General features: G+C 36.1%; 2 protein-coding genes across 6 annotated transcripts in view; one reads left to right on the top strand and one right to left on the bottom strand.

The window, feature by feature from the left end:
• The window catches only part of LOC144972879 (uncharacterized), a 132,330-nt gene that overhangs the window by 97,111 nt on the left and 26,390 nt on the right, over nucleotides 1-8,829 (top strand). The gene's annotated exons all lie outside the window — the stretch shown is intronic.
• LOC144972881 (uncharacterized) overlaps nucleotides 1-8,829 on the bottom strand; it is a 33,214-nt gene that overhangs the window by 23,543 nt on the left and 842 nt on the right. Inside the window, exon 1 of one of the 3 annotated variants that reach the window (XM_078914652.1) lies at nucleotides 4,148-4,620. The exons of 1 other annotated variant lie outside the window; for it this stretch is intronic. The gene's annotated coding sequence lies outside the window, so the exon portion shown is untranslated. Of the gene's footprint in view, nucleotides 1-4,147; nucleotides 4,621-8,829 lie in introns of those variants that run through there. One more of the 3 variants, XM_078914653.1, reaches the window with a different exon arrangement.

Raw genomic sequence — 8,829 nt, 5'->3', positions numbered from 1 at the left:
GTACGACAGAACAATTCGGACCATGTTTTTCTAACAAATAGCGACTAAAACAGGTAGCTATTTTAGAAACCTTCACAATTTTCAAAATTTATTCTTATTCTGTTATCGTAGACTAGATAATATATATATATATATATATATATATATATATATATATATATATATATATATATATATCGTATAATGTAAATAAATATGTAAATGTAAATAAAATGCGCCTCTCTCTCTCTCTCTCTCTCTCTCTCTCTCTCTCTCTATTCCTGGACGACCGTGAAATATTAGTGGCTATTGTATTGGGCTGTGGGAGGTGTGGCGCAGGAATAAAAAAATCTTGTAAAACGATGAATTAAATAAAAGGAAAAGAATATTGGTTTTAAACAATCAATAATATTAACTAATAATAAGTGTAATAAACTCAATCGGAAATTATGAACCATCCGCGTCCTGTGGTGGACACCGATCACCAGGTGAGAATTGTGTTGTCACCGGGCAATCCATGAGAAACCATCTCTCTCTCTCTCTCTCTCTCTCTCTCTCTCTCTCTCTCTCTCTCTCTCTCTCTCTCTCTCTCTCTCTCTCTCTCACACACACACACACACATACACGCATATCGCCATGTCTTCTTGTACATATTAATATTATATTTACTTCCATTATTATAGTGTAATTAGACGAAGAGAGTGGTAGCATCGTCTAGAGGAATTATGTTGGTCTAGAATTCATTCCATTAAATCTCAAGGTTGAGCTTAATTATGATTAAAATAATACTCCCATTTGATAAGGGGAAAATTAAAAGAAACAGATAGGGCTGTTGCAGGCATTGTAATGCGGTGTAATTGCTCTATCAAATTATTCTAATGCGATGGGAGTCTCGGAGCGATTTACAATATGATATCTGTAATCTTTTTCTTTACTCTCGCCATAAAGAGAGAGAAAGAAAGAGAGAGAAAGAGAGAGAGAGAGAGAGAGAGAGAGAGAGAGAGAGAGAGAGAGAGAGAGAGAGAGAGGGAGGAGTTGGGGGGGGGGGGAATTGGTACCTTTTAGTTTATGGGGTTTTTTGGGGTTTTTTTTTTGTTTTGCTTTTTTTAATAAACAAACGAATGTTATCTTAATATATGATTTTAAAATCCTGGTCTAGAAGAGAAAAATATTAAATAGTAGGTAAGAAAATCATCAAGGAGACGAAGAATGGCTAGACAGTCAAGAATAAAAATACCGATCTCTAATGATGTATATCATAGAAATCGTTTAGATGGTATCCAACGATAGCCATTGTAAAAGACAATCATATGGAAATCCAGTCGACATAAGTCTCCAAGACTTGATGCAAACATCGACTTATCAACAAATCGGACTAGGTGACGATTTAGTAACACCAAAAAGGCATCGAACAAGAAAAAGAATCGAGTTACAAGAAATTCAACAGATCAGACCTCGACTTATGAAGAATCAACTGTGCTAACTAGAGTATACGTCTTGTAGTATTTGGTCCACATTAAATCTATAACACATTATTCAAATAATAATAATAATAATATATCCCTCTAGTTGTCAAAAATGGCTTATAACGAATGTTAGAAAACATATTATATAAAAATATATAATATTATGTGGTAGAAATATCATAGGCGCGTCGTATCACATTTCCAGAGTTCCACCGGGTGGCGGTGAAAGAATGGGAGGCATCAATAAGACTGCTTTTGTGTTTGTCACTGATGGTATTAACACTGGCGCCTTGCAGTCATAATTCTTACCGCTTAGGAAAGGGTAACTTGCCAACATCACAAAATAACTCGTCTTTCTTACTACGTATACGTTTTGTTATAATCTCCCATTACCTCCTCCTTCACTCTTTTTTTTTACCTTACCTTCTCTCTCTCTCTCTCTCTCTCTCTCTCTCTCTCTCTCTCTCTCTCTCTCTCTCTCTCTCTCTCTCTGTCTCTCCACTTCGTTTTCTTCATTCCGTGCGCGACTGAACCATGGAGACAATTGCATTCATTCCCGTTACAGATGCTCTACTTCAAAATTAATTAATTAATTTTAAAAATAAATAAATAAACGTTTCTTTAAAAAAAAGATCAAGCAATTTGTGGGGATAATTGTATTTGTGTGTATGTATCATCATCTGTAATAATTACAAATACATATTCAATTCTAATATCTATGTCGTAATTATCCATTTAGTGCTAATTCACGCAAGTCTCGAGTGAGGAACAGAACTTTGATTCGGGAGCAATTCCTCCACTCCTGGAGAAAAGTCAATTGTAGTTAGCCAGTCGCTCGCCATACATTGACCAAATTGTGTATTTAACAAAATCGTGTAAAAATGTAATTGATAGCCCTCGCTATTTTGGTCACAGTATCATAATGGCTTCCAAGCCTTCCTCGATTCAAACTCAAGGCAGTCGTTCCGTGAGTTAATCAGAACGGTGAGTTAAGCGCTTTTATTCTACACCCGGAAAACCTTAAGTGGCTCTTTGTATTAATAGTAATAGCTACCATACCACCCAGTCGTAAAGCAGAGGTATTTATATTACCAAATTGTTTTATCGTAATTATAAAGCTCTCTATCGATTAGTGTAACGTGGGCTACCACCCACCCTGTATAAAACTCGATGCTTAAGACCTAAGAGGTCAAGTTGTAGATTGCTTTACACAGACAAAATGCTTTTTTACATTATAGCCAGGAAACTTTACGTGATAGGTGTATCGATTAATATGTCCTTTAAAATGTAAAATATTCTTTAAGTACGATAGCTCAAACTCTCGGGTTTACGATTAAAAAAAATAATAAAATCAAGTTGGGGAATCATTTTACTAAGTCGAATTATGACCAATTCACGAAACGTTTTTTTTTTTCTAAATGTGTTTCGGCAGCGTAATGCACAATAACAGGTGAGTCACTTGTGCTGGAGAGTTGACATAAGGACAAACAAAATCCAAATAACCTAACCACATTTATTTGTTCGCTCAAATCAAATCATTGCCTTTTTGTTAGCGATTTGACATTTTAACCCAAATGTCGGCGGAGTTTCAAAGTTAACTTTTATACTCTTTAATTTTTTTCTGTCATTGGACTTGGATTTCGAGTCGATGCTATTGGTTTGATAATGACAATGGAAAAAGAAAAAAAAAAAGGATGCAATTTTGAAATAGCTCTTGTGTTGAATTGGGCGATAAACTTTTATAAAACGCTTTCTTTACTTTTGAGGAAAAGTTGCAGAAGAGAGAGAGAGAGAGAGAAGAGAGAGAGAGAGAGAAGAGAGAGAGAGAGAGAGAGAGAGAGAGAGAGAGAGAGAGAGAGAGAGAGAGAGAGAGAGAGATAGAGAGAGAGAGAGAGGGGGGGGATAGATTTCGATATACAAAGTCAGGTAGATAGGTACACAGAGTCAAGTTCGTCTGTTTGCCCCCAACGTTACTATTAAATATGGAATTTAACTTTTGAATGATATAGCAATGATAGCAAGCAAACGTCGTTTAAATATAATTAACTGAATCCTTGCCGATACAACGCGCAAAATACGTTTCGGATTATAATTTACCCTGACCACTTCAAGATAATACACTCTCTGTAATAGTATGGTCAGCACATTCGAATATAACATTCATCATACTTGCTAGCCTGATACTGATAGCCCAAATTGATGTGGCCTTGTTATTGAAAGAATCATGAAAGGAAAACTAAACGAACAAAACTGAAAGATGCTCTTAACTAGGTACATACTGTTAGCACATTATCATTAGGGCCTGCCGTAGTTTGTCGTGTTTTGTTCTGCAATATCTCAACTAAATAACCAATCGAAAAGCCGGATATTTGATATATCTTTTTTTTTCAGAAATCGATTGCGGCAAAATAGAAATAAAGACACGGCTGAAACAAAATCAAACATAACCTAGACTATTAAAATGCACTCTATTTTGGCAACAATTTGATAAAACAAGCATGAAGCCTTGTTGAAACCAACCAGTAATAAATGTAATAAATCCAGCAAATTGTCAAAGACAAACGTAATCCAAATCACAAAATTTTTGGGAAAGAAATTTTGCAGATGTACCTAAAGCCTAAAGTATTTATTGTGGTCACTCCAAATCCCAAAATGAACAATAACACGACTTACGACGGTCAATCAAAATCCAAACCACATACCTTGGGATCAAGATAATGAAGCGGTGTTACACGAAAAGTCCATTCATTCATTGAATACGAAAATCATCATTCCCATACTTTTAATGCATATCGCACACGCAGGTCCGCGGCAACTCTTGACAAGTTTGGGAATTTAAATACCAGGTAAACCTCAACATGGCACACAATATTATAAACTTATCTCCTTGTGCTTGTACGGTAGGTATGGGTTTTTCTTTTACTATTTACCTTGGTTTTGAAATTAACTCCGGGTAATCATCCATCCGCGAGGACCGTGACGAGGCCACGGTGATAGGATTGATGAGGTCATGAAGGCGGCGGTGAGGAGAGAGAAGATCGAAAACAACGGACGGTGATCTGTCTCTCGGCGGCCGCTTTCGGATGTGGGGCCCATTTCGCCGGGCCCAGTCGACTGGGTCAACCGTCCGCCTATAAACGCCGCCGCCGACACCAAATCCAACTCGACGCGAAACGCAATCAAACTGTCACCGTCACGCCAAGAATACTGGAGTTGGGCTGCCAATCATTGCCGATGCTAAGTAAGTGAAGACAACGTGAATAATTTCTACGGGGTTCTTTTTTTTCTTTCTTGTTTTCCTTCCTTAACGTTAATATCTCAGAAAGCACAATATAAGCAAATGTGCGCGCGCTCGTGACACACACACACACACACACACACACACACACACACACACACACACACAAGATCAACGGTGAAGCGAATGTAAAACAATAATTAACACTTTTTTTCTTCAATAACGCCTATTGGGGGGGGGGGGGGGGGGGGGGGGGGGGGAGTAAACTGTCAACAGGCTGTGCATAATGCCGTTGTTTGTTCTAAGAATAAATCTGCGTTCGCGATCTTTTGGGTCAGATCAGAGAAGAGAAAAGGTGAATACACTGTACCTAGGACGAGGACCGTTGAAGTGAAATAATTTCATGAACGCGGACTTCAACGCTCTTTTGTTACCGTAGACTAGATAAAAAAAAAAAGATTATTTTTTTTAAGAGCAAAAGTTAAACCAGGAGCAGCAATCTACCCGTTTGTAGTCTGAGAACACCTAACGTCCGACGCAGATCCTGACCATCAGTCGAAAGACACACGCACACACACACACACACACACACTATTTAATAAAAATAAATCACAAAAACAAGCCACATTTGACACAACACTAAGCAATTGATCCCAGCTAGGACCTGGGCAAAAAAAAAGCCGCCTCACAGAAAAATTAGCAGATAGTTGACAAATGAAATGGGACCAAATAAATAAATAAGGACAGAGATGAGCTTCTTTGCACTACCACCATTAAACATTATAAAATCATGACATGTTGCTGCAGTATCATAATCAATAAATTAAAAGGCTACACAATAAGACCGTGTGATCTGCCGTATTAAAGAACACGGCAATGGCCACCTTAAGGAATTTGGCATTGATGAGATGCGATGAATTATCATTACTTACTTAAACACATTTTGTGCTTTCAATTTAGTTGGCAGTACTTAATGTTGGTAATTAGGGGGATGAGATATACGTACGAAGTTTCATTTTAAAACTGAAACTGATCAGAACGATCCTTTGACAATTTCTTGTAGAAACAAGCAGATCAAATACCGAAAACGATTGTAAAAATAAAATATGTAGCAGTTGCAGTAAGACTTTGATATTTTGCAAAAACGGGAAAAGAAATGAAAAATGGCATTTCATCCAAATAAACGCCATGTTTTTGAGAATTATAAATAAATTAAGCCAATAAAATCTAAAAATACAGCTTTCATGACAAATTTCTAAAAGAAGTTAAACAATAATCAAAATGCTTAGGAGTTATTATTGGTTGCAAACGGCAATGGACAGAACCAATATAAATAGAAATGTAATGTGAGCAGACAAATTTCGTCCACGGATTACTCGAACAAACGTAAGACATCAAGCTACCCAAATCATATCAAAATTAGCCAGATTGGGATCCTCATCATAAAAAATAAAATGAAAAAAAAGTGCAGAAGAATGCAAAAAAATGAGATGTTTTACAAATGACTACTCATTCATAATTGGTAAAACAGATGCACACATGAGCACATATATTAGGCTCCCTCATTATTAGATATGAACTTGGTCTTTAAATTAAAAAAAAAAAAAACAACTCTGTGCAAAGGATTTAGGTACCTTATAGAGATAGCAGTAGATCAATAACAATTAAAGTCGAAGTAGAAAACAAGTTTGGCAGTATAGGCATTGAATTTTTATTTCTTTCATCTAATGTTGACTGTTATCTTTTCTCACTTTTCCCAAATTTGTTTCACTTATGAAACAGCCTACCTGCCAGTAATTATGAGATCTTCAAAAATGCACTGCAGGTTGTCAGGAAAGTACAGTTGAAGCTGGTTCATGTGACCAGCGTTGTTATGCAGAAATCATTCCCATTATCAGTGTTCCGATAAACCGATTTTAGCGGATAACCTATTAGTACATGCAGGAACTGTAATTGCATTAGTATTGCAGTTTTTGTAATAATGACTCACAGAGCTTTATTTCAGTTCCTTGTCTTAAAATGTGATTTGTTTTTCGTAATATTCAAAATTAATTGCATGTCACCATAATGATAGACGAGGTGTAAAAGAGTGAGTGCCTCGTTAAGATCTTTACAAACTGACCTCCAGTCTATAACGACCTCTTTGATTATTCGTATGGTCCCTGTAGACAGATTTGACTATATGAGGATAGAATTCCCCTACAGATGGAGGAATGTTGGACCCCTAAATTCCTAATTTGTTTTACACCCTTGCTATCTCCATCCCCCTAAATCATTTTATTGTTATCCATGTGACTGTCCTTGTTTGGTTTTGTCTCCGCCATCCTTCAGAACCATTAGGCCCATGGAGAAAAAGTTCATTCCTATTTCTATAGCTTAAAACAGACAATAGCAAATTGCTTGCTACCCTTAGGATAGGATGCTAGTCTATTGCAAAGTATTTTCCACCAGATCTAACAGACTGAGCTACCCAATCTCTGTTGGGTGGTCAGCGGGGTCTGAAAAAAAAATCTCCACTTCAGCCGGGATCGATCTCAGTCCATTTGCTTGTAAAGGGATTGCTCTACCAACCGAGCTATCACCTCGGCCATGTCTATTTTTTTTTGCAGAAGGGGGAAACTATTAATCAATGGGTTTTTGATAGAATGTTTATATTGTATCCCCATTGTCAGTGTGGACATTTTATGTGGTTTTCAGCTACCTACAAGGATATGCATTGAATTGCTCTTGTTTTTCTTTGATGCTTACTAGCTAGATCTAAACCATTTGACTATTCTACGGTCTTTCTTTTTATTGCTGCTGAAATGACCTAAAAGTGTTGCAAGTTCTGTAAAATTTCTTCTAACACTGTATAACTAAGAAAATCATGGTGAATGAATCTTAGAGATAAAATATATTGAGGTTCAATTGGAAATGAAAATCGAAGTTAAATACTGTTCAACAAAATATCTCATCGAATATAATATAAGCAGTAAGTAATATTAATATAGAAATATGCCCAAAAAGATGGCCCTGCTAAAAAGTAATGAACTCTTTCTTAGTCTTCAAATGCGTAAAATCATTTTCACTGTGATATTTTGAGAGAGGACATATTTCTATCTATAAATATGTCCAAAATTGAAGGAAAGTCTTCTAACTTAAAAAAAAATTGAAATATACGATTATAGGGACTTGGCCCCAAGGTTAAGTTGTCTTTTTGGACGCGTCTCTCTCTCTCTCTCTCTCTCTCTCTCTCTCTCTCTCTCTCTCTCTCTCTCTCTCTCTCTCTCTCAGTAGTAGTAGTAGTAGTAGTAGTAGTAGGAGTAGGAGGAGGAGAAGGAGAGAAGAATGGAAAGAGTAGGCAGAGGACCTATGGGCAACAGTAGCACACAAAGACCAATATTATGCTTAACACCGCCGAAACTATTCCAGACCCATAGTTCCAGATAAAGGATAGTGGTGTAAATAAGTGAGTGAGAGAGAGAGAGCGAGAGAGAGAGAGAGAGAGAGAGAGAGAGAGAGAGAGGGGGGGAAGGTAGTCGATATTACCGTACAGCATGTCACATTTGATAGGAATTATCAAAATCCGCTGCTATCAGTGAGGAATTTTGTCATGAATTATTAAATTAAATAATGTTGCTCAACTTAAACATACAGCATTGCTATTCACTTTGAATTCAAATTGAATTTGACAGCTTTGCAAATGGATATCTGAAATTTTAAAAAATACAGAGCAAGTGTTACTTCTACTACTACTACTACTACTACTACTACTACTACTACTACTACTACTACTACTACTACAATACTACTACTACTACTACTACAATACTACTACTACTACTACTACTACTACTACTAACTACTACTACTACTAATAGTAATAATAATAATAATAAATATAATAATAATAATAATAATAATAATAATAATAATAATAATAATAATAATAATATTAATGATAATAATAATAATAATAATAATAATAATAATAATAATAATAATAATAATAATAATAATAATAATGGGGGTCCCGATAGATCAGTTGGAAGAGCACTTGAACTTGTGTCATACATAAAGGGACAGAGATGCCGAGATCGATCCCTGGTGAAGTCGCTATATTTTAAATTTTTATCTCGCGTTCTATCCTAACGTAAACAAGCAATT

Source organism: Berghia stephanieae, chromosome 5 (assembly GCF_034508935.2).
Source record: "Berghia stephanieae isolate SIO BIC M18660-M18661 chromosome 5, UCSD_Bste_1.3, whole genome shotgun sequence".
In the NCBI taxonomy this organism is placed as follows: Eukaryota; Metazoa; Mollusca; class Gastropoda; order Nudibranchia; family Aeolidiidae; genus Berghia; species Berghia stephanieae.
Note: the sequence above shows the minus strand (reverse complement) of the source record. Positions and strands in the feature narration are given on the sequence as shown.